This window comes from Jaculus jaculus, chromosome 1, assembly GCF_020740685.1.
Source record: "Jaculus jaculus isolate mJacJac1 chromosome 1, mJacJac1.mat.Y.cur, whole genome shotgun sequence".
NCBI lineage: Eukaryota > Metazoa > Chordata > Mammalia > Rodentia > Dipodidae > Jaculus > Jaculus jaculus.
In genome coordinates this window covers 176879058-176905493 of record NC_059102.1, presented here as the reverse complement: position 1 = coordinate 176905493, position 26436 = coordinate 176879058, and the positions used below count along the sequence as shown (strand labels likewise).

At 43.2% G+C, this 26436-nt stretch overlaps 3 pseudogenes; all 3 read right to left on the bottom strand.

Moving 5' to 3' along the window:
• LOC123457727 overlaps nt 1–1609 on the bottom strand; it is a 33920-nt pseudogene extending 32311 nt beyond the window's left edge.
• A 2997-nt stretch (nt 1610–4606) lies between these two features.
• LOC123463609 lies at nt 4607–5541 on the bottom strand (annotated as a pseudogene).
• Nucleotides 5542–22780: 17239 nt separating this feature from the next.
• Nucleotides 22781–23769, bottom strand: LOC123457725 (annotated as a pseudogene).
• Between the last annotated feature and the right edge of the window lie 2667 nt (nt 23770–26436).

Below are 26436 nucleotides of genomic sequence, written 5' to 3'. Positions count from 1 at the left end.
GTTCGTTTGCAGTGGCTGGAGGCCCTGGCGAACCCATTCTCTCTCTCCTTCTCTCTCTCTCTCTCTCTCTCTCTCTATCTGCCTCTTCCTCTCTGTCTGTTGCTGTCAAATAAACAAATAAAAATAAATAAAAATAAACAAAAAACTTAAAAAACTAAAATAAAACAAGCTGAGCAAGAAATTTTGGAAGAAATATCATTGACAATGCCTCAAAGACTATCTAGGAATAATTCTAACCAAGCAAGAAAATGCCTTCTATATTAAAAACTTCAAAACACTAGACTGAAATTGAAAAATACATCGGTGGATGAAAAAATTTTCTCTACTCATGGACTAGAATTATGTATAATAAAAATGGCCTTTTTTGAAGTTAGCCCAACAGACTGGCCTTTTAAAATGATAGATAGAAAGAGAGAGAACTTGCATGTAAACATCTCCAGCCACTATAATTGAACTCTGGATACATAAGCCCTCTTGTACACATGTGTAACATTGCATGCTTGAGTCACTGTGTGTCTGGCTTACATGGGACCTGGAGAATCCAACATGAGTCCTTAGGCTTAACTGATAGACCATCTCTCCAGCCTGAAAATGGCTGTTTTGTCAAAAGCAATCTACAGAATCAATGCCATCCCTATCAAAATTAAGCATTTCATATAGAAATAGAAAACAATCTTGAAATTCATTTGGAGACATAAAAGACTTCATATAGCCAAATAAATGAGCAAAAACAGAAATGAGAAAAAAATAGGATGGTAGATGTCATCTTATGTAGTTTCAAACTGTATTGCCGAGTCATAGTAACAAAAGCAGCATGACACCGGCACAAAGCAGGTGGATCAATGGAACAGAACCTAACAACCTGAAATTTACTGACTTTTGACAAAATTCCAAAAATACTCACTGGAAAAAGATAACCTCTTTTAAAAATGCTGCTGAGAAAACTGGATATGCACAGGCAGAATAATGAAAATAGACCTTATACCTCCCCAGCACAGATATCAACTCTAAATAGACCAATGACATTAAGATGAGAGCTGAGACTTGGGATGTGCAAAAGGAAAAATTATATAAAGGGCTTCAAGATATAGGAATGGGCTGAGCGTGGTGGCAACGTCTTTAATCCCAGCACTCTGGAGGCAGAAACAGGAGGATCACTGTGAGTTTGAGGCCACCCTGAGACTACATAGTGAATTCCAGGTCAGCCTAGGCCAGAGTGAAACCCTACCTCAAAAAACAACAACAAAAAAAGATATATGAATAGGTAAGATGTTTCTGAATAGTAATCCAGTTGTCAAAGAAATAAGGTCAATAATCAATAAACAGAATCTCCTGACATCTAAAAGCTTTGAACAGCAAAGGAAAGAGTTACTAAAGTGAAGAGATAGCCTACAAAATGAGAGAACACTTTCAACCGTTATAGATATGACAGGGATTAATGTCTGTATTTTACAAACAACTAAACAACAAAACAAAATAATACAAATGGTCAATTAATAATTTTGAAAGTATTCAACATCCTTAACCAACAACAAAATGAAAATTAAAGCCATTTTTAATGCCATCTCACCCCAACAACAATGGCTATCATCACAAAATCAAATGACATCTACACTTCTCATGATCACACTCCTAAAGATCTTTGCTCACTTCCTGATATCCATAACTTCCATGAAACATACGGCAGTGAACATGGGAGCCCTGTGTTGAAAGGATGTAAAGAACTCATTGGATAGACAGTAACTAGGAAAGTGCCTAAATTAAATATATATCATATTCAACATTTCTGTTGTCTTCAGATACAATATGGTATCAAGTAAAACTCTATCCATGGAAATCTATAGCTTGGCAAATCTTATAGTAATAGAACTGAACTGAGCTATTGTGTAATAATAAACTCCTTGAGATAAACTTCACCTTGAAATTCATGGGACTGAAAAAGAAGTCATATGTATATGCCTCTGTAGTTCATTGTATAATCTATTGATTTCCTACTACCACACAAAGAGATTATTATTAGTTTTTTGAGCTAAGAAATCTTAGGAATGGGAGTGTGGTTCAGTGTTGAAACAAGCTACTAGCATTCATGAGGGCCTGGATGCAGTCCTGAGCACTTCAAGGTAAAAAGGAAAAACGAAAAATAAATTTTAAAATTCTGATGTAACAAATTGCTATAAATTCAGTAATCTAAGTTACCAACCTTTAAATGGAAATAGAAATCTGAAAATATACATTTAGTTTCCTATGTGGATGAAATGCAAACAAAAATAGACTGAAGGCAGGATTTTTAATGTTTGTGTTATTAGAGACTGGAGTATCAATGATAAAAAGTGACATGTCTGTACAATGTAGAAAAATCCAAATTTCTGTTACTGTTTCTTTGACCAAATTACTGTATCCTGGTTTACATTGAAAATTACATACAATTCACATATACCATTTAATTTTTTTCTGTTTAAACCCTTAAAAATTCCTCGAGTTCATCACATTGTTGTTTAACCTATGACTATGTTCAAATATTCTGCATCCAGTGACTATACTCCTGATTTCTTGCCCTTGCTAATTTGAATTATATAGCTCTATAATCATAATAGCTCTTTGTAATACAGAAACAACGACGTTATCATTTAGGAGATACCTTAATAACATCCCAAATTAGAAGGGATAAACACAGGAGAAAAAATAAATGTCACAAAAGAATCGTTATGTCACTACAGTCTCAGCATTGAGAACAGAGTGTTTCTAAGGTAAGTATTCTTAGAAGTGATTTTTCATTCTGTATCCACCATGGTTCCAGAAGGATCTAAGCAAACACGTGGCCTGTTTTCAAAATATAATGCACAATTTAGAGAGATTCCCTCAAGTATCTACATTTTTACCATACACAGCTTCTTCAGTATTTGAAACTATCTGAAGACTTGGGAAAAATAAAGCTGATGATGAGACCAAAGTGTCTTTATAAAAGAAACTTTTTTTTTCAGTTTTTTTAGAAAACTTAGTGTTTTTATTTTTTTTTTTTAATTTTTTATTTATTTGAGAGCGACAGACACAGAGAGAAAGACAGGTAGAGGGAGAGAGAGAGAATGGGCGCTCCAGGGCTTCCAGCCTCTACAAACGAACTCCAGACACGTGCGCCCCCTTGTGCATCTGGCTAACGTGGAACCTGGGGAACCGAGCCTCAAACCGGGGTCCTTAGGCTTCACAGGCAAGCGCTTAACCGCTAAGCCATCTCTCCAGCCCCTTAGTGTTTTTATTAACACACATTTGAACACGAACCTGCTGGTATATATTTGTGTGGCACATGCATACTTACTTCTGCTTCTTAATATGATAAATGACTTTTTTAAAATCAAATTAAATGTATAACACTTATCATATCTAATATTTCATATAACTTTTGTATGCCCTACTAGATTCATCAAATAAGATTTTATGAAAATTTTCAGATGGGTGATTCTTTATTTGGCTTTTCATGTGGTTTCTGCCTTTATTTATTTTTTCATTTTTATTATTTATTTTTATTTTTTTATTTTATTACTTTTGTATTCAGCAAATACAGGCACTTTGGTACCATTATTAGGCTCATCCCTGACCTACCCCCTCCCCATTGGCCCCTCCTTGTTGAGTATATGGGTCGGGCATTGTGGAGTTAGCCCACAGTTATTGGTATGATAAATGTCTCTGCACATCATGACCCAACACATGGCTCTGACATTCTTTCCGCCCCCTCTTCCGCAAAATTTCCCTGAGCCATGTTGGGTTCATTTTTGGTCTGCTTCAGTGATGAGGTGTTGGGGGTCTCTGAGGCTCCAGCTCTCTGATTTGGTAGGAAGTTGATTTTTCTCTGTGTTGGTCTCCTTCCCCTTTGTGCTGGTGTCCGGTTCATCAGGAAAACAGCACCCTTGCTTGTTTCGCCAATTGTCCTTAGTTTCAGCTGGACCCATAGCTGGAGCGGGGAAACAAATCAGAACCATATCCAAACATAAGCCCACTCTCCAATATCAAGCTACCATCAATCATGGGCTACAAGAGGGCCTACACCTATTAAACTCTCTCTAAAAAAAGAAAGGGTTATATCATTTGTCCTGGTGCTAACTTACTCTCCATTGGAGAATCTGCTTCTCTTTTTCAGATAGATGTCGATCCTTAGGAGAGAGCCACCCCATCATACCTTAAAAGAAACTATTTTGAAGAAGGAAAGGTTGCTAGGCTTTGAATATAGGTAGTGGTCATATGGATCGGTAATTATTAGCACAGAATCCAGAAATCAACTTGAAGGAAGGGATAAAAATCAGGGAAAAATCACCAGAAAAGCTAGTTAGGCTAGTGAAGCACAGACTGAATAAACAATTGCAAAGACCTTGATGTCTCCCTGTATATCATGCTATTTCTTCCTCTTCATAAAGTGACTCAATAATAACGAGTATATTTGCTCACATTGTCTCTTTCCCTGAAGAAACTAATAATCTCATTTCTAAGATAGTACCACATAAACTAACACTAAAAGACTAATAGTGAGTATTAGTAATGACACTAATAGTAAATATTCTTTATTGTATTCATCAAGGGTAAATCAAGTTGGGAAAAAAAGATTTGAAACATTCATTCATCTTTTATCACCTGAGATCACCTTCTTCCTCCACAGCTTCCCCATGGCATTTTTCACTTGTGCATTCCTCAGTGTGTAAATCAGAGGGTTGAGAAAAGGTGTGCCAATTGAATAAAACACTGATACCGTCTTATCTATGGACAAGGTGGTTGCAGTGTGTGTGTATATAAATATGCAAGGTCCAAAAAACAAGATGACCACAACCCATGATATGGGAGGCACAGGTGGAGAGGGCTTTTCTCCTCCCTTCAGCACTGTGGTTTCTCAGTGAACACAGGATGAGGACATCGGAGATCAGCAGCATGAAAAAACTCACAGTGCAAAGAGATCCACTGTTGGCCACCAGGAGCAGGTTGATCACATAGGCGTCTGTACAGGCAAGTTTCAACAAGGGCTGCAAGTCACAGAAAAAGTGATCTATCACTTTGGGACCACAGAGAGGCAAACTCAAGGCCAGAAATATCTGAGCCAAAGAATGCACACAGGATCCCACCCAGGCCATGGCCACCAGCACACTACAGACCCTGTGGCTCATGATGGTCATGTAGTGCAGGGGGTTGCAGATGGCCACATAGTGGTCAATGCATGAGGGTGAGATTGAAGATTTCCAAGCAGCCAAAGAAATGAAATGAAATGACTTGAACAATGCACTCATTGAAAGAAATAGTGGCTTTCTTCAAAAGGGTATCCACAATCATTCTCAGGGCAATAGTAGTAGAGAAACAGGTATCTGACAAGGATAAATAGAAAAGAAAAAAGTACATCAGACTCCCAAGATCTGAGCTGGTCTTGATCGTACCAATGATCAGCAAGTTACCCATTAACGTCCCCATATAAAACAGTTAAAACACAACAAATACTGTTTTCTTCCTAAATGGATCCTGTGTCAACCCAAGTAGAATAAATTCCGTAACATTATTAATCAGTTGCATGGTTTCATGAATGAAGATTGAACATGTATTATATCATCTACAAAAAAATAAAATAAAAAAGAATTTGTTGATAGTATTCCATGTAATACTATGGAGTATTTTAAGCAAAATTAAATATTCCTCATCAGAAATGTTCTGTGATTCCTTATTAAGTCATTTCAGTACTTTCTCTTTTATATGATTTTAATGTGGTAATGAATGTAGTAGTTTTCTATAAAATTCCTCAAACACAACATCTTATTATTAATCTATTTCACCCATTCAAGGAATATAAAGTTAACACATGTGATCTGTTTTAAAATTAACTTCATTTATTTCAATTAATAGTAAATCCCATTTAGGCTGGAATTGCTCTCAATATTTGGCATATATATTTATTGCCTTGGAGCTTCATGACATAAATATGATGTTGCATACTGCTATAACCCATAAAGATTGCCATATATTATATAAGTTATGTATTCTTATTTGTATATATGCAAATGATTAACAAGTACATAATATTTTCCACACTCTGCAAACCTTCTCCAGGACATTGTAATATGAACACATGATAAATACAAATTCAAAAATCTCCAAATAATGTTGAAGTGCCCTGAACATATTTAGTAATTGACATGTACAAATGAGCAGAAATTAATCTTTAATAACTGATAACATCAAAAATATACATACTTATAATTCTCTTCCATTGTTTTATTAAAAGCACCCTATTGAGCCAAGTCCACAATATTAAGAGTGAACTAAATGGGCTATTATTGCAAAATTTTTTATAATTTTAACATGACGGTTTCCTGTAGATTGCTTAGAACTAGTATTGCTTAAATATTATCACCAGGCAGCTGATATTGGATTAGAAACACTTTTTTTTTTTTCTTATTAATGCCGTACTTCTTTGTCTTCACTCTGTCAAACCCTGAGCCAATCACTTTCCCCAGACTTCCAGGAGAGGAACAGGAAAAGGAACATACAGAGTAGACAAGACATGGGAGAAAGAACTGTGGGAGGGAGAGGTGTCAATGCCTTCTTCACGTGGCAAAGAGGATGAGAAAAGCCAGCATCAGGCATAAGAGCCCCTTAGCCTCAGAGAGGGTCATCCCAGAACTGAGCAGCAGAAGAGCTGTGTTGCAGTCCGGTTTGCATTGCTGGTAGAAATCACCCAACAAAGAGCAGCTTCTGGGAAAAAGAGATTTATTTTGGCTCACAGGCTTGAGGGGAAGCTCCACAATGGCAGGGGAAAACGATGGCATGAGCAGAGGGTGGACATCACCCCCTGGGCAACATAAGGTGGACCACAGCAACATGAGGGTGTGCCAAACTCTGGCATGGGGAGACTGGCTATAAAGCCCATAAGCCCGCCCCCAACAATACACTCCCTCCAGGAGGCATTAATTCCCAAATATCCATCAGCTGGGGACCAGGCATTCACAACACCTAAGTTCATGGGGGACACCTGAATCAAAGCACCACAAGCTGCTACTTCAGAAAAGGGTTTCTGGAGGGATGAGGCTCCCAAACACACTCCAAGCCCCAGAGCCAGTCACTGCAAATGTGGCAGCCCCAGCTCCAACAACTTTGACTGCTGTGTGGATATCCCTAGAAACAGTGCAGGTCTGAAACTGCGGCTAGCAACCAGTGAGGTCAGGAGATGGAGGACTCCAGGCTGCTGAGACTCTCAATTTGTCCCTGTCCCTAGTGGGTTCAGCACCACTGCAGAGTGGTCGACTGAGTAGCTGAGAGGCGCTCCTGAGCAAGGCATGGGTAGAGATGAACGTGCTGAAGGCATGCATTTTCAGAGGTGAAGGTCAAAGGCAGGGGAGCCTCTCCCAGCCCAGAGAAGACAGTGAGGGGCTGGGGCAGGGCAGGAATCAAGATGAGTTTTAAACCATAGCAGTTTTATTTCCCATCTATTGGAAAACCCCATGTTATTGCAACAGAGTAGAAATAAAGAGGGGGAGTGTGGTTTTAGGGAAAAAAAATAGTCAAAAAGTTGCATTCTTTATATGTCTGTGTCCTGAATAAAATAGCAATTACTAAATCTCACTTCCTGCAATGACATTAGCTTTGTGCACAATATATTACTCTGGGCTTACTTTTTAGGAACAGAACGTGTCTGTTCTAGACCACTCTTGTCACGAGGTCATTAAAGCACGTACGTAGAGAAGTAAATATATAAGAGTGAAGTGGAATTTTACTGGACCATCTGGAAGAACGTGGAACCCGTTGTGCTCCTCCTATTGCCATCCACCCTCCAGTGCATTGTGTTAAATCTGTGTCAAAGCCTGGGATGAGACAGACAAAATCGACCCAGAACATCCTATGTGTATCCTTTCATTTTCTGTTGATATTCTTCTTCCCCATTGAGTTGGGTTAGTATTGTCTTCCTCAAAATCAAAAACATTCTTTGGAAATGTCAGAATACGTGTTTCTCTATAGACACTGATCTTAGGCAAGGGTCATAAACACTAAGGGACTAAGTGGATACTTTAATCATTCTAATAAGCTCATTATGTTTTATTTCATTAATTTTGAAAATCCACATGGTCAAATTCATCACAGCAATGTCCCCACCTATCAGCACCAATTTGTGTTGCAGACAGCTTCACACTGCTGGACACACACAGTCAGAAGCAGCTCATGGGGGAAAGGGTGTATTACAGGCTTATAAAAACAGGGAAGCAGCATCAGTGGTGGAAGACTAGGGCTGACTTCCACACATGAATAGTGGGGAGTCACCACCAGTCAGCCCGCCAACACCAGCAAGCACAGCAGAGCTACAAAACTGCTCTCCACACACCTATGGGCTGGACTCTAGACTCGCTCTCTGGGACACGCCTCTTCTTCAGGAGGGCTCTGTCCACTGGAGACTCAAGTTTCAAGCTTGAATGTATGGGGCCACACATTCAAACTAGCACATCTGGGGATTCTGGGGCTAAGACTATGGGGCTAGAGGGACAGGGATTTCTGATGCTCATCTGACCCAAGCCTGATCACGTTGTGAAGGAACACAGGATACAGCACATAAAGGTGTCTATTTCTGGACCAGTCCTTATTGATTCCATCCCTCTGCTGTCCTGGACTCTCCACCCCTGGGCCCTCTTCCTCCTGTCTTTCTCCAGCCTGCAGGCCCCACCTGACACCTTCTCCCCAGGCTGAATTCATGGTCCTGCTCCCTACTGGTGGGATCTTGGTTTGTCGGATGATGACCTGCTAACCTACAGGTGCTTCCTAAGTCCCTTCATGTCATGGGACACTGGATAAAGCCCTGCTCAGTCTCCACCCAGGGTTCACTCCTTCTCCACCCACGGAGATCCACAGAGGAATAAGCCAGCAGAGGACACACAGCTCCCTGTAATCCACAATGGGTGGTCTTCAGTCATGTGACAGCCAGACTGGTGGCAGTCAGAGAATGGCACAGCTGCCGGTGCCACTGGGGAGGTGAAAGTCAAAGTTACAGTGCACGACGTTCTCCTCTTTCCCTTGTAAGCACCCGAAAGGAGCACATACACCCGCACATACACATGCACGTGCTACGTCTCACACACATATGCACACAGCCACACACGATGAAAGCTAAGGCTCACACATATTGTGTTTTCATCCTGTAGTGATTTTTAATGAAAATATTTTATTTCTATATTTATTGTTACTATTTATTTGAGTCTGAGAAGAGAGAGAGAATGGGTACACCAGGACTTCTAGCCACTGCAAACAACTACAGATTCATGTGTCACATTGTGCATTTAGCTGATGTGGGATTTGTAGAATCGAACATGGGTCCTTGGGCTTTGCAGGCAAGTGCCTTAACCACGAAGCCATCTAACCAGCCCCCAATCTGTGCTGTTTTTTAATTGCCAAATTTGACTAAATATATCAATTTGAGACTAGGAATAAAGACAGAATAAATATTATGGAAATAAAAATTGTGTGGTTTTCTTAGCTTTTTTCAAAAGACTTTTTCAGAACTTGGAAATTACACTTCTTAGGTATACAGAAACACTATCCTCTAACCATAACTATCTGCAAAAGTAGCAATAAAATATACAAAAGTATAAAAATGCTTTTAAGAATAATTTGATTTATTTATTTGCAAGGACACAGAGAGAAAAGATAGAGAAAGAGAGAGGGAGAGGGAGAGAATAGGCATGCCAGGGCCTCCACCCACTGCAAAAGAATTCCAGACATGCATCACTGTGGCTTTACATGGGTACTGGGGAATCAAAACTGGATCCTTAGGCTTTGCAGAAAAGAGCATTAACCGCTCAGCTATCTCTGCAGCCCACATTTTTAAAAAATCCTCAGCATCAAGAGAAACAGAAAAATAATATCATGGAAACTTCAGCCTTTAAGTGTTCCAAAGCCAAAATTTTATCCGTCTTTTACCAAACAAAATTAAGTCTGGATTTGATCATTTTGATCTTCCATCTTTTTTCTCCTATGTCTAATCTTTAAAAATGTGTGGTGGATATAATTTTGGATTACAGAGAATTCAAATGACTTTGTTTTTATGTGAGAAAGCCAGGGGGTGGGAGCAGGAGGAAAAGAGAGGGAGAAATGGAGTACCCAGGACTCCAACCACTCCAGTCAAACTCCAGAAGTGTACGCCACCATGTGCATATGTTTGACTTTACGCACTTGTGTCTCCTTGGGCATGTGGGTTATGTGGGATCTGAGGAGTCAAACATGGGTACTTAGGCTATGCAGGCAAGTGACTTAACCTCTAAGCCATCTCTCCAGCCCTCAAATAACTTCTATTTTGTAAGTCTGAGAGGGTTATGTGAGCCCAGAAGACTACACATTCTGTTAGGATGCGAACAATGATCTTGATCATCTCTGTTTAAGACCACAGACCCTCAGGGTAACATCCCCACAAGGTCTCCAGAGAGCATGTGGACAGTTTGAGGTGCAAAAAGAATCCAAGACACCAGAGTGAAGTGGCAGCAGGTATGAAGAATTACTAGCCCTAACACCTGTGACTTCAAAAACTGACCTAAGGGCTGGAGAGATGGCTTAGTGGTGAGGCGCTTGCCTGTGAAGCACTAGAACTCATGTTTGAATCTCCAGGTCCCACGTAGCCAGACACAGTGATGCAAGCATGCAATGTCACACAAAGGGTGCATGCGTCTGGACCTCCTTTGCACTGGCTGAAGGCCCCATGTGTCCATTCTCTCTCTCTCTGGCTCATTCTCTCACTGTCTTGCTCTCAAAATAAATGAATAACAACAACTGACCTGAGCTAGCTAGCCAAGGTAAGGAGGAAGAGATGCCACTTGGCAGATTACATTTCACTTCCAATCTACACAGACTAAAATCCAAAGGCACTGCCAAGTGCTTCCTCGCTGTCTCAGCAAAGGAGGAGACTGTGTGACAACAAAGAGCCCAGGGCACAGGAATGTGGGCTCCACAGTCAGCAGAGTGCTTTGCAAGTAACTGATACTCAATTCGTGTCAGGTGATCATGCCAATGAAATCTCCACCATGTTGGCCCATGTGGAGAATTTAAAGATCTGTGTGTGCTTGACCACAAAAATCCTGAAATCCAACTATGTAAAATATGAGTTGTTTCCTAATAGGAAGCAAGTTAAGGATACCTGACTGCTGTTATGGACCAAAAGATTACAGTGATTATGTACAAACCCCTTACAGAGTAAGTTGAATGCTTCCATTTGAAATACAGAAAACCAGGCTCAGACACTGTAATTTACTTATGAACACGGCCTAAGAAGCCAGGACCAAACAATCCAGGCCAGCAAAGCACAGCTATTTATAGAATGCCAACCATTCAACCACACAAAAGTACTACAGGAGGAGATGGGCACTAGGGTCCACGGTTCATTTGTGACACTAATTATGGGCGCTGCAGGACATGAACCAGATTCCTGGGTTTGGGGTTGGTTTCTTTGGTCACTTATCATAATCCTTTGGGTCTGTGATTGTACTAATAAAGACGTTTCCCTTCCTTGATCCCTAAAATGACTAGGGAATGGTCCCCTTGGATATTAAGGGGAGTGCATGCAGAATGGGAACAGAAAAGACAGAGGAAGCTCTGAGTTCTGTTCCCCGAGTCCAGGGCAGAAACTCTAGCCCTAGCAGACAACTTACAGCAACCGCTACTGGTGCCCTGCGTTTCTAGAGGCCTGCGTGGGCCCCTCTGCAGAGCCCTGAGACCACCAAGAGAGTCTGTGGCTTTAAGAAACTCCCAGTGGAGGATGCACAGGGGGTCAAGGTCAGCATCCTCCCCCTCCTTCCCTTCCTTCCCCCACCCCATCCCTCTCTTACTCACACCGTCTCACGTGGCTTCCGGCGGCAGAAGTTGAACCTCAACTCTGGGGAATCCCAACTTCCGCGGCGTCCGACTCCTCCGGCGGCCACAGGTTCGAGGCCCGGGTCCAGAGAGGCCGCGGTCCCGCCCGCGAGCCCGGCCCGAGAGGACGCAGCGCCGCGCCGCCGCGCACCTGGCCGCAGCCCGCGAGCCCCGCGCCCGTCCCCCCGCCCCACCTGCGCTCGCCTGGCCCGTTGGTCGCCCACGCCGCCCCGCCCCGGACTCACCTCCAGCCCGCGTGCGGAGGGACTCGGCGCCCCCTAGCGGTGCGGCGCGCGCCAGCCCAGGGCTGCCCGGGAAGGCTGCGGGGCGCGCCGGCGGGGCAGCTGCTGGGGGACAGCCTGGGGGCGCCTGGGCCGCGGGCACTGCGGGGACACATGGCGGCTCTTTCTGGTCACCTCTGCCCATCCTGGTCTTCAGCCCCGGGGCCAATTACGTTCATTCTCCCAGGCATATCTTTTCCACTCTGCTCCTGTCACTTCCAAAGTCAGCCTTGAGCCCCCTGAGCTCTGTGGCTGTCATTTGTCCCTAGCACCTGTGTGCGCATTGCGCTCCTTTTCACAGTCTAAGATGCTAAAAGTTAAAGGTCTCCAAGAGCAGGCATTTCTTCGTTTTGGATGGTTCTCTGACCTACACTTAGACCCTGGAATAGAGCCCATCTCTAAGCGTAAAACAAGTATTTGTCAAAACTATTCGTTCATGCTAAGGTTGTGGAATCCCCAATATTTGTTCACTTGTTCTTCTACCCAATAATGTCAATAACATGCATTCATCACGTGATTGGCTTTAGCCAAACTTGAACACTTCCTGTGTTGTTCTGCTGCCCACTCAGAATTTATTTTCTCTGCAGCTAGAGGTATTCTTGATGCACAGTAAGTTACACATGTTTGAAATGTACAATGAAACAATCACTGTAATCAACATAATGCTCTTATCTACCATTCCCAAAGTTTCCTCATGCCTCTCCTGGCCTTTAGCCCCCAAACTGCTCTCCTGCTACTACACAGATTTCTCACTTTTGTTAGGGTTTTATATGCTATATGCAATGTATTTTTGTAGGGGAGGCTCATTTTACTCTGCATAACTCCATTGAGATTCATCTGTGCTGTTGCAAACGGTAATAGTGCATATCTTTCCTGTTGAGAAGTATTTCATTGTGTGGCTGTGCCAAATCTGCCATCAAGACTGCTCCCAAGTATTAACCCTAGAGGAAAGAAAATGAATATCCACGCACAGACTACACAAGGGTGTTTAGAGCAATGTTGCTTGCAATGTCTCCGGGTAGACTCAGCAGGTAAGTGGATAATTAATCATGACATACTCTGAGCATCTCCTGTTAAATGACAGCACTACGGAATGCTGATACGAGAGGTGCTTAAGAAGCAATTGATTCAGAGAGAAGCCGCAGAACTAAGGAGCTTTCAGTGTTCAAAGTAACTCTGACCACCTACTCACAAGTGTTTTCTCTTCCAGCTAGAAGTTATGGGTGTAGTGAAGCTAATGTTCCTGGGATGTCTTAGAAACCTGAGACATCTTTGCCACAATATTTAGCTGAACATTTGGAATTTTCTTGATGACAATTAGAAGAAAGTACTAGTGCTAGAGTTTGCTGTTGTGTTTTTGATGGCCAGACTATAAGGTCAATCTGACAAGCTAGTGAGGGAATTCAGTATTTTTCCAAAGTAATAAGGTCATATTGGATGAAATACACATAACACAGTCCATTTCCATTCCCATAATGAGACATCCCAGGGCTAAATAACATGTGAAGAAACATCATTTATTTAGCTAACAATTTTGGAGGCTAAAAGTCCAAATAGTATGATGCAGGTTCTGGTGAGGGACTTCCTACTTATGTCATCTCAGCAAAGATAGCACCATGGTGACAGCTTGTATGAAAGAAAGGAACATCATGCCAAAACAGGAAGCAGAGAGAGGAGCAGGAGACAGAGTGGAGTCCTATTAGAGCTAAATTAACCTTTCCAAGGGCATGCCCTGGTGACCTAGTGACCCAGCACTAGGCCTCCCCTAAACCTTCAGCAGGCTGAAAACTAGCACATGAACCTCTGGGGGACATCATCAAACCATAGACAAACCATAGCACTCAGTAAATGAACTTGAGATGATTCGTTTGTTCTTGAACCACTGAAGTTATTTTTATGGGGATTAAGTGTTCTTTATTCAAATTTCTTAATTTTTGTTACTCTTATTGAGGTAGGATCTCATTCTACCCATGTTGATGTGGAATTCACTCTGGAGTCCCAGGCTGGCCAGCATGACGGGACTAGAGGCAGTAGAATCAGAGGTTCAAAGCCAACCCCATATACATGAACCCTGTCTTATGAAACCAAAAATAAAAAGAGCTATGCCCAAGGCTATAAACTTAGTACTGGGGAGGCTGAGGCAACAGGGTTGTAAAGTCTAGGCCAGACTGGGCTGCATAGTGAATTCTAGGCCAGCCTGACCCCAGAGTGATTTCTTGGCATTAAAACAACAGGAAAGAAAACAGGTCTGGAGAGATGGTTCAGAGGTGAAGGCAGTCACCAACTCAAAGTGGAATGCCATGTTCAACAACCAGACCCTTCCAGTAAAAAGCCAGAAGCTATGTTGGGCTTCTTTAAAACTTGTGCTTTCATGCTCATGGCTAGGAGAATGTCCCAGAAGCTCGGGGCAAGCTCGGCAGAGGACAGTGGAATTCACATGAGGTGAAAGGCAAAATGCGGTCAAGGTCGAGTTGAAGAAGGAGAAGTGAGAGGGGATGAAGGGTGGAAGACTGGAGGCTTAATGTAGGGGACAGTGGGAAGCCTGCGGGGAGCGAGGTTTTGCCATGTGTAGAGCTGAGCGCTAGTCCCAGCCATGCTCCTGATGCTGGGAGTGGCCTGAGGTGATGCACAGCCTCTATGTGACCTGTCACTTGTCATTCCAGAAGGGGAGAATACCTGCTCTAGCTTTCACCTGCTCTCTGATGACATTCTCAGCCTCTTGATTACTGGAAGCCGGTCATTCTCTAGACTATAATGAAAAAGTTTCACCTGGCCACCAGGTATCAAGTCACAGAGGCTTTAGTCAGACACAGAGGTGAGCAATAAGTGGCTACTCAGGACCCTGAAGGCAACTCAAGATAACTGGGCTCTGAGAAACTTCTATTGGAGCGCTGGAATAGTGTTTAAGGTGCCTTGATTTTTCTAACGCACACATAATTTGGCACCTGGGGGTTTATTCCTTATGGGAGCAGATTTTAGAAAGAATCAGGGGAGGTGAGGGAATGTAGCTTCATGTTAGAGGTCTTGACTAGCACGCTCAAGGTCACGGTCCTGGGTTTGACCTCCCCCATGGGTCACAAGAGATAAAAGGTCTGGATAAAAATAAGCATCTATTTTGTGGGGTCGGATTTGGATATTTGGGAAGGGGAGGATGAAAATGAGAGCTGAGAATATGAGACTTCTCTGAGAGATGGAACCTAAGAATGAGAACCTTAATAAATTTGATACTTTGGAAACTCAGCCTGTAGAGGACTCACAGTGTGTCGTCATGCAAATATGTGCTGTCTTCTCTTCCCAGTCATGAGACAGCCAGGCTGGTGGCAGTCAGGAAACAGCAGAGCCCCTAGTGCAGCGCCCTGTGCCTCTCTCCAGGCCCACAGGACAGGGAGGGACACAGAGGCAGCCCACTGAGCAGAATCATGTCAGGGTGACAGTCGTCTTGTTGAAATCTGCCACAAGATTCCATGAAGACAGCATAGTGCTCAGTTCCAAAACTACAGCTGAGGCGATGTCAGCCATGTTTGTGTGCATAGATGTGGACATTCATCACGGGTAGAATGTGGCAGCTCAATACCACAGAGGGCCACAGGATTCCACGGACATCACTGAAAGTGTCAGCTCACTATTAGGCTGGACCAAGAGAGAAATGGAGTAGATGATGTCAGGCCAGGACAGCCAGTGTGGAGTCACAGCACTCCTGTGCAGGCAGGCTTGGTAAGAGCGATCTCTGAGCAGAGGAAGGGTTGGTTTGGAAATCAAAGTGGGGCCCGGGGCTCTCAGGACAGGACAGACCTGTACTGGCAGTGGGAGAGAAAGGCAAGAGGGAATGGTGGAGACAAAGGCCAGCGGGTTGCTGAGACCACAGCAACCACCACAGCAGAGGCTTAAGAAGACATTCAGCAGGTGTGTGCCTGGCCAAGAATACCAGAAAAAAGGCATACAGGTGATGAATGTGAAAGGCAAGGTGGAAGGAAGCTTCCATCTTGGAAGCTGGGCCACAGACAGTAAGTAGACTGCACAGAGTCAGGGGGACCCTGTCAACCATGTGCATGCAGGCCTCTCACATCCCGCCCATGCATTCCACGACAGTGGCCTCGTCACTCACACCTCAGACAAGTAAGGGCTCTGGCTTCAAGTTTAATATATGTATTATAGTTTTAAATTTTCCTTTTGGGTTTAGGCAATTTCTTACATGTAATAAGGTTTTTTGACAATATTCACCCTCATTACTTTCTCTTGTCTCCTTCTTTCACTGCCTTCTTCATCCCAAATAGTTCCACTTTCCTATGAACTCTTCTTTCCTTGTGTGGGGCTGTTAGAAAGACCAGAGAAGGGTGTGTTGTCTTTTCTGTTAAAGGGTTCCAAAAATGCAGAGCCTCTGCACTGGAGAGATGGCTCAGTGGGTAAAGGCGCTTGCATGCAAGGCCTGGTGTCTCTAGCTGAGTCCCCAGAATGCACACATGCTTCTGGAGTTCTTTTGCAGTGGCAGGAGACCCTGCTGTGCCCAGATTGTTTGTCATTCTCATACATAATGATTTTTTTTTAAAGGGAAACTCATCTGGGAGGACCCTGTTCTGTGAGAAATTCCCCTTCCTGAGTCAGCTGTCCTAAGGAACAGAAGAATCCTTGAGGTTAAGAGGCAACAATCCTTGAAGCCAAAGCTCCTGTTTCTTCATTTGGTAAGGGTCGCTAAGTTGTCCATTCTTTGTTTCTCCTAGAAACTGCTTCACTTATGTCTCAGCCAATCACATAAGAGTGGGAAGATAAGCAACAACCAATCAGAGAGAAACACTTTAGTTGCTGAAAACCCAGAGGGAAGTCAGCTAGGTGAGCTTGCCTGTCTGGATTCCTGACAGCTGTGCACTCTTCTGCAGAAGTGAAAGTTACCTTGCCCATAGCTCCACATTGTGTGGTCATTCTCAGACTCTGGACTCACGTCTAAGACACATGACCCGTTGAGTTTAAATGAGGGTTTCTCACATGAGCATGGGTTGTGAGTTATTTACCAGAGCAAGGGGACTTCCTAGTGGCTTCAACCCTGAAGAGTGTGTCTTCCCTCACTCAGAAACCATAAACTACCAGTCCTCAACTACTAGGTTGCCAAGGTAGGTTCGCTTGCAAGGATGGGTTCATCACTAGCTGTGTAACCCTGGTGGACTGTCCTGGACTGTATGGGAAAATTTTTGTGCCAATTAGACATCCTTCCCTTTTCTCATCCCCTTGTGATTCCTGCTCTTCATTGTACTAGGCATTGAACCTAGCACTTCACACATCCTGGGGAAGCTCCCTACCACTACCTACTTTATAGTTTGACTCAGGGTATTATTTTATTTTTTAAATGGACAGTGATTTTAAAATTATATTTACATTTTACTTATTTGTTAGAGAGAGACAGAGTGAGAGAGAGAAAATGAACACACCAGGGGCTCGAGCTATTGCAACTGAACTTCAGATGCATGCAACACCATGTGCATCTGGCTTACATGGGTTCTGGGGAATCAAACCTGGTTCCTTAGGTGTGGCAGGCAAGTATGTTATACGCTAAGCCATCTCTCCAACTCTGATTTCTTTTTTTAAAAAATACATTTTGGGGAAAGAGAGGTGGCTTAGCTATTAAGGCACTTGCCTATGAAGCCAAAGGACCCAGGTTTGATTCCTCAGTACCCACATAAGTCAGGTGCAGAGAATGGCATATGTTTCTGAATTTACTTTCCAAATATTAGCGGCCCTGGTGAGCCTGTTCTCTCTCTGAAATAATAAGTGAATGAATTTATTTAAAAATACAGATTATTTATATGCAAGGAGAGAAAGAGAGAGGGAGAATGGGTATACCAGAGTTTCTTGCTACTATAAACAAATTACAGATGCATGGACTACATTGTGCACTGGCTTGATGTGGGAATTGGAGAATTGAATTTGGGCCACTAAGCTTTGCAAGCAAGTTTCTTTAACCATAAGCTAAGACTCCAGTCCTCCGAGTATGATTAAATTAGCAAAGGCAGCCTTGAACTAATGCTGTTTCCAAGGTAAGCCTTTACCTTTTGATTCTCCTGTTTCCTCTTGCGAATAGTTGGGAGGTTCATCTCCTGCTTAGATATTTACCAGGTGAGGGGATTTCTACCAATATTGAGATCTATAGTCCCATTTATCCATAACAGCTTTCAGTAGAAAATCCCATTGGAAAACCCATTTGAGTGTATGTTTGGAGAACTTTAACCTCATTTTCAGATACTAAGAAAGCTCCATGTTTGTCTAAAATGGGTCTCACAGAGACAAGACTGACACTGAACTCACCAGGATGGTCTTGAACTCACAGCAATCCCATAACATAGCCTCCTACAGCTGGTATTATTGGCATGATCTGTAGGAACTAACCTCAAGTATTTGTCCTATAAGAACTTATATGTTCATGTTCAACTCCCCAGATTCCACATAAGCCAGACTCACAAAGTGACATGTGTACAAGGTTGCACATGCACACAAGGTGGCACATGTGTGTATTGTTTGATTATAGTGGCTAGAGGCCCTGGGGTACAAATTCTCTATGTCTCTCTCTCTCTCTCATTTTTCTTCTCAAAAGGATTACACACACCAAAAAAAGCATCATTGTGTTTGCCTCAGAAAAAAATAATAAAGGATCTATCTATCTTTATTGCTGGAACATAAGCCATAAATTGTTACAAAATAATTCGTTGCCAGGTGTGGGATAACGTCCTGTGAGTTTTTGACTAGGAAAGGCCCTGATGCAGCCAACACAATACAGGCTTTTGCCAAAGCTGTTGGTTGCCCACCAGAACTAGAAGGCAAGACCGTATTGCTGAGGAATCCACATGCTTGGGCTACAGGTCACTGAGAAAGCAATCTGGAGCTGAACTCAAAGCTTCCTCCCTGTTGACCAGCAGTCAGGATGCTGAAAAGAGCTATGCAGCTCATTGTAGGAGAAAAGTAATCAACAGTCTTAACCAGCAGCACACCCATGAAACGTTCAAGCTGGACAGTCAGGCCAAATATACCTACTGGTGCAATGAGGGCGTGTCTCTTATGTGGGAACCCAAGGGCTCTCTGATTGTACTGGAGGACCACTCCACACAGGAGAACTCATACTTGGTATTGAAAATGTAACCAAAGCCTATGGCTGCAGAGGTCATAAGTCCTAAGGGGAAACTTATACCATTGTTGGATAAATCGATATATTTTGCCTACAAATTGCCCTGTAATTACTTATGCTCATGTACATATATTAATGTTCCTCTCATTTTTGGTTAGAATAGCTTTTCTTTTTCGATGTGGTGAACATTAGGGTGACTCAAATGTCAGTAAGTTCTGAGAAGAAATGACAGAGGAGTACTGAGCACTAACACAACATAGTCACACCCTCCAGGTGCTTTGTGAGATCCTCTGCTTCTGCTTTATTCACACTGCTGCCATGAACCCTCGGCCTATATGTGTCTGTTTCTGCTTTTAAAAAGTTTATTTGTTTATTTTTAAGAGAGAGAATGGGCATGTGGGCATGCCAGGCCCTTTTGCTGTTGCAAATGAACATCAGACAAATATGCCACTTTGTGCATCTGGCTTTACAGCAGCTCTGGGGAACTTAACCTAGGCTGGTGGGCTTCGCAAAACAGTACATTTAAACTCTGGGCCATCTCCCCAGCACCTTGAATGGGCTATTTGCTCTCCACATTGTATATCACATTGGAGATGTTGAAACACACTTCAAAGGTAAAAGGTAATTTGGGAACGACTATCAGAGCAGGGAGGTTGTACTTGACTGTTTGGATGCCTTGTGTAGTATAATGACACTGGGAGAAATGAAAATAATAAAAAATTCTTCAAGGCTTTCATTTTGAAATATCTGTCCCTTTTTTCTACAAGGATTATGACATCGTTACTATTTAAAAGCCTCCTGCGTGTCAGCCCCAAACTCTCCCCAACCCAGTCCCCGCCACTCCTTACCAATCCCACCTTCCTCTCAGTTTGTAAAATGCTCCACTAAAGTGTAAGGAGTCATAGCTTGGAACCCAGCCCCACTGTGTCCCTGTCCTTGAGAGGTTGAGGCAGGTAGATCAGAAGTTCAAGGTCACCATTGTCTACCTAATCAATACCTAATCTACATAATCTTTTATTAAATGCCACTTTGTTTTCTCTTCTGGCCACCAGTTTCCTTTCAACTTAGATTTTCTTCCTTTTATCCTTTTCCTTCTTCTTTTTCCCTGTTTCTTTTTTATGTTTTTTTCCATTCTTTTTCTTTCATTCTGTCCTTTCTGTTGAGACACTATCACTCTCTCTCTCTCTCTCTTTTTTTTTTTAAGATTTTCTTTTCTGTATTTTATACCATTTTGGGGCAGGAGAGATGGCTCAGTGCTTAAAGGGTCTTGCTTGCAAAGCCTGACAGTCCAGTTTCAGTTCTCCAGTGCCCAAGTGAAGACAGATGCACAAGGTGAGGCATGCATCTGGAATTCCTTTGTGGTGGTGGAGACCCTGCTGATGCACATCCTCTGTATCCTCCTGAAATATTTAACAATATTTTGAAATACTATTTACATTTAAAAAACATTTTTTTTGCCTGTACAAGTTATTTATTTGCTTTATTTTTGTAGTGCTAGGCATTGAATCTAAGGCCTTCCATGTGCTAGGAAAGCTCTGTACAACTAGGTAACATCCCCAGTTATACCCATCTTTATATACATAAACCTACGTTGTTTCTAAACTAGAGTCTTCTCTGAGCTGCAACCTTTGTAAAGCTAACTATACAGCAAGTCACCTTTTGTGGCTTTTCAGTCTTCTGGAGAAGCAGAATGTAGCACTTCCAAGCACTTGAACGTGTGAGGTGCATGTCAATTCTCAGTGCCTTTGGAATCATGACAGACGACTCAGTCTTCTCAGGGGTGATTTGACGCCTTTGCTGAAGTCTGAAGAGAATCAATGCAGGCTGAAGAATGGCTTTAGCGCCTGTGATGTCCTCATACTGTGTGCCAGCTGAAGAGCTCACATGTACTTCATAAGAGAACGTCATTCCCTTCAATATGGACCACAGCATCATCTGACTGCAGGTTCTTTTCCTTGCTAAGCAGGGACAAGGTTGTTCAGCATACAGTGATGACCTGTCCTTTTAGGACAGGGAGAAGCAGTTGAACCTGTCCACTGCAGCAATCAACAGTACAGCACACTGTGAACACGGGCAGCCACTGCCTGTGCAGAGCCAGAGCATTGTCTAGGCCTCCATCCACGTGTGGCAGCTACACAGCTCAGCTGTCACTGCAGAGCCAGGGCACTGTCTAGGCCTCCATCCACATGTGCCAGCTACACAGCTCAGCTGTCACTGCAGAGCCAGGGCACTGTCTAGGCCTCCATCCACGTGTGGCAGCTACACAGCTCAGCTGTCACTGCAGAGCCAGGGCACTGTCTAGGCCTCCATCCACGTGTGCCAGCTACACAGCTCAGCTGTCACTGCAGAGCCAGGGCACTGTCTAGGCCTCCATCCACGTGTGCCAGCTACACAGCTCAGCTGTCACTGCAGAGCCAGGGCACTGTCTAGGCCTCCATCCATGTGTGGCAGCTACACAACACAGCTCAACTGTCACTGCCTATCCACATGTGGCAGCCACACAGCTCGGCTGTCACTGCACTCGAAGCACCCACACACCACACACAAGAGCAGTTGTGCTCCCCCAGCTCTGCTTAGCAACACGACACTTTATATTAATTTTCACATCCAAAACCTTTTTAAAAATCCACTTAAAATACAAATCCAATTCCTAGTGCACAGGCCCTGAAAAGCAGTTAGCTGACCAGACTGCCTGCATACTATAGCTGCTCTCTCCTATGCAGGCCTTTATGTGTTAATGTTTGTAATGTTTTATGTGTTAATGTTACAAAAATGTTCCAAATTACTGCCTTGAAAGATATAGTTTTTAAATTTTTCATTAAAAATGTTATACCTCACAAGTTGGTGAATAAATATACTTACATGAAAGAGGGTAATTAAAAAACATGTACTAGAAAACTAGAATTTTTATCCTACGTGATATAAAACAGTATGCATCGATTTGGTACATAATTACTTAGATTTACTTCAGAAAAAAAAACAAAGAAAAAAAGGTTATGAATCAGTTCCTTGTATGAAACCTGCTGGAACCAATAATTACGTGCATGTACAACTACCAACTGTAAGCATATGACTTATACCTAGGAATCAGAACAGTTAGATGAGCTCTGACTGCTTCTTTACAATTGCACCCTTAGAACATAGGACACCAAGAGACAATTTTGAAAAGAAACCACAGCCTCCACAGCACAAGGAAAACAGAAGACTGTGTCCATAATTGTGACACAATTAAGTCTAAAAACTTTCATTCTGATGTGCCTTCATCAAAGGTAATGTGATGCTGTGCTTCATCCACATGGAGATGTTCATCTCCAATGGTTCTTAAACACAAGATACAATTTGCAGGAACCTTCAGCTGTTTCTTATTTCAAGATACTAATAAAAAGGTACTCTGCTGGCAAGTGTGTGGGTGGGAAAAAAAAAAAAGATTTGAATATAAAATGGTTACCAACTCTAGCCTCAACCATTTACAACTTTAGGTGTTGAGACCTAATAGGTGTCTTGTGCTTAACCATCATGAATAGAGCTCAACCTTCTACTGTGATCCTCAGTGCCATCTCTTCATTTCTTCTTCTGCGAATGTAAGATCACTTCGTCCAACTTCAGCCATTTGTTTTTCCCAAGACCGGATCTCATTAGCATAACGAATTCTGTCATCATTAGCAAGTTGAACATATACTTGCTTTTGAGAGGAAGGCAGACTTTTCCACATCTCATATACAGACTTCATCTTTTCCTGCAATGTTTCACCAGAAGCTTCTTGGAATTTTTCAGACATATAAATGTTATAAGCTGAGCGAGCTCTTTTTGGTTTCCCAAGCACTTAATTCTCTCTTTTTTGCTAGTGCACTCCTTCTTAAACGTTTTTGCAGGACTTATTTTTTTTTTAATTTTTTTGTGGCTTATTTTTATTTACTTATTTTGAGAGCGACAGACAGAGAAAAAGGCAGAGAGAGAGAGAGAGAGAGAGAGAGAGAGAGAGAGAGAGAGAATGAGAATGGGCATCCAGCCACTGCAGACGAATTCCAGATGCGTGCGCCCCCTTGTGCATCTGGCTAACGTGGGACCTGGGGAATGGAGCCTCGAACCGGGGTCCTTAGGCTTCACAGGCAAGCGCTTAATCGCTAAGCCATCTCTCCAGCCCAGGACTTATTTTTTAAGAGCTTCTTTCTGACTTGAAGTTAGTGCTTTGTTAAATCTGTCCAGTTTTTCCTTATATACCACCCAGTCTGCTTTATAAGGAGCTTCATAGACTTTTTTTTCTGACTCAGGAAGTTCCTTCCATCGCCTCCCAATTTCTTTAACTATGTCTAAATTTTTTGCTTCTGGGTTTTGAGCTCTACATTTGGATAGCTGGTCTGGAAAAAATCGAATGTATTTAGTCATAGGCTTCTTTGGACAGTTACCAATGATGGATGAAAACCATTTTGGACCACAGATAAAACTGAGCGGGGATGGCAGCAGACTTCCGCAGCCTGCGCACAGCTCAGCCCGCCGCCCACCCAGCGCCCTCAGCGCGCCCCACAGCAGCGCCATGGCGCAGAAGCCTGCACCTCACGGACCAGAGCAGCCCGCATGCGTCGCGCCCGCCCCGGAGTTTCTAAAAACATTTTTATTACTATGGACCGAGATGAAGATAGAGAGAGAGAAAGGGAGAAGAGAAAATATAGGAGCATCAGGGCCTCCCCACAATGCAAACAAATTCCAGACACATGGGCCACTTTGTGCGTCTGTCCTCTTGTGGGTACTGTGGCATTGAATCTAGACCATCAACCTTTACAAGCAAGCAGCTTTCACCATTGAGCCATCTCTCCAGACTCCTTCCTTTCTTTAGTTCCCTCTTCTCTATTCTTACTTTTCTTTATGCAATTTTTCTTTCCCCTTTCCTGTTTGATATTTCTTACTCCTATTCCTGTTATTCTTCCCTCTTGTGCACAGCCAGAAGTGTCACCAGCCATGGTAGAACCTTCAAAACCCCGAACTTCTGATTCTCCTGCCTCCACCTCCCCAATTTTGGGATCACATGCATTTGCCTCCATGCTCACTTTAGCCTCTGCTGGGGACTAAACGTGCCTTCGTGTATTGCAGGCATTTCTCTAAGAACTGAGGCTCATCCCCACCACGACAGACCTCTTTGTATGTGGTGTTCCTTGCAGTGGGATCAAAGGCCCAGCACACCCCGTCCACCTCTGGTCATCTTAGAGATGCTTTTGAGCAGGGGATGATCACCATACTCATGGGCTTCTAGGCACAGGATGTCAACTGCACACTAGGCAAGGCAGAGTGGAGTGAGGCTGTCCTAGCTTTCCATCATATAGTGGCATTTGGGGTGACTGCCGAAGCTACCATGTTCCTGGCCTCCATTTTAACAGAATACACACATATGGTCCATTCTACATTCTGCAGTAGGGATGACCCCTGTAGGAAAGCATATTTTGGGGCATCTGTCTGATGTTTCTTCCATGCTAACATTTCATTATCAATAAATAGATTACCATCCTGCTGGTCCTTGTGTGTTCCTGTCATTGAGTCCTGGGTAATGGTCAGTCATGCCAGCAGAGGGGAGCTGCTTCTTGTGTAGCCCAAGTGTCTGATGTGTGTGTCAGTCCTGTTTGGCACCCTGTCACCTGTACACTGGTTATTGAAGCTGCCCTGGGCTTGCTATGAAGAAGATGCCCAGATCTTTTTCTGACCTGAAGGGATCCTCTGGGAAAGACATCTGTGTGAGGAAGCAGAGGCGGGGTGGGCAGGCATTCCAAGCACGGAACAAGAACTGTTTTTTCCAAGTTCAATAATTTGTCCTATTGATGGACATACACATATCCTAAAGAAGGATATACACAAAATTCCAGGGTTAATTATACACTCAGTAGAAGTTGCTATGCAGACAAAGGCAGGGTTAGAGCAGCAATATGGTCTCATTCCCAAATTGGAAAAAAAAAATAACCGTATTGTATAAATAATCTATTTATTTCTAACAAGTAATATGAGAAATAGTCACATTTTTAAAGTTTTGAAATGTTCAGACACAATGATGGAAATTTAGCCAAAAAGCAAATTCTGTGGGATTCCATGTAAATACCAAGGGTCAAGTGCAAAGGTTATCAGAAGCTAGAATGTTTGCTATTCTTGAAGCCATAGCACAGTGACTTAGGACACATGCCATGACTGCAGAGTTGGTAATGTCCTATTTCTGTTTGTAAGTGTTCTGTTTTGTGAACACAGTGTCATGTGTGGGTACATTTCCCTCTGTGGAATGCTGGTTGTGACACGGGGTTGTGGATTCTGAGTGGAGAGAGGAGCAGTCAGTCATGGTATGGAGGCAATGGCACTAGATATTCCCTCCCATCACGTGGCTCTTGTAATCTTTCCACTCCATCTTCTGCAAAAGGAACTACTATAGATAATTGGCATCACAGAAGGAGGTGGTGGCTGTGATTGAACCTGGACAGTCGTTTCTTAAGCCTTTTGCTGTGGATTGTGGAGGAATCTGGAAGAGTCTGGGGCTCTAGGCCAGAGAAGTAGGGCTGGATGGATGGTTCTGGGGGGAGCTCAGGATTCCAGGAAGCTGATAGAAATGCAGACCGTGGGCCTAGGGGGTTGTCGCAGTGGATAAAATGTTTGCCCCATAAGCATGAGAACCAGACTTCAGATTTGTAGGGAGCTAATGCAGATGCCATTACAAGATGACGCTGGCTTCCCGCCAGTCTTGAGGTAAACACTTCCTCATTTAGGCAGCAACCTCCCTTGAGGTTGTGCATGCGCTTGACGCACCTTGTCCCGAGCCTATCCCGTGGCTCCTGTGGGTGGGTGAGCCTATGGCAGCCAATCAGCAGGCGCCCCATAGTATTCTGCCCTATAAAAGCAGCTACACTCCTGCACCCCTCGCCCCTCGCCATCAGCTTTCCTGTTAACCAAGAGGCTCTCCAATAAAGTGTGATCAGGAAGGATCTTCGTTTGCTGGTCGTTCTTCTCCTGATGGTCAGGGGGTTCGCCGCACAGATTTCCAGTGTCCACGCAAGTGCCAGGAGGACAGTCTGCCTGTAATCTCAGCAGTCTGGAGGAAGAGACTGGTGTCTGGGGAAGCTGACTTGCTGAATTAGTCCAGCTGGTAAGCTCTGGGCTTAAGTGACATATTCTGCCTTAGTAAATAATGTGGAGAATTATCAAAACAACTGACTGGTCAACTTCGTACACCCCACA